Source organism: Galeopterus variegatus, unplaced genomic scaffold, assembly GCF_000696425.1.
Source record: "Galeopterus variegatus unplaced genomic scaffold, G_variegatus-3.0.2 Scaffold1221, whole genome shotgun sequence".
Taxonomy (NCBI): Eukaryota; Metazoa; Chordata; class Mammalia; order Dermoptera; family Cynocephalidae; genus Galeopterus; species Galeopterus variegatus.
In genome coordinates, this window is record NW_007727332.1 from 433,048 (window position 1) to 433,433 (window position 386).

Consider the following 386-nt stretch of genomic DNA (forward strand, 5'->3'; position numbering starts at 1 on the left):
CAGTTAGAAGTTAAATGGTAGAGGAAATCTCTGAATGGATGACATATGACAGGCATTAAAAAGCTTATTTTCAATTGCATCTCTAATAGCTGTGAATGTCCAACGTTTTTTCATGTGTGTTTACTAATGGTCTTTTCCACTTTTCCATCCTGTGTTAATTCTTATTATTTATTAAGCTACTTATTGTTATTTTGACTTTTAAGGTCTTCATATATATTTCAGTCCTTTGTCATACTACAACTATTTCTCCCAGTCTGATATTTTTCTTTTTTAAAAGTTTTATTATTTTCATTGAAGAGAGATACATTTTATATGAATGAACCAATCTTTTTATTTCTTCTATCACTCAACAAACTCAGATGAATTATTCCTTTATAGATTCACTT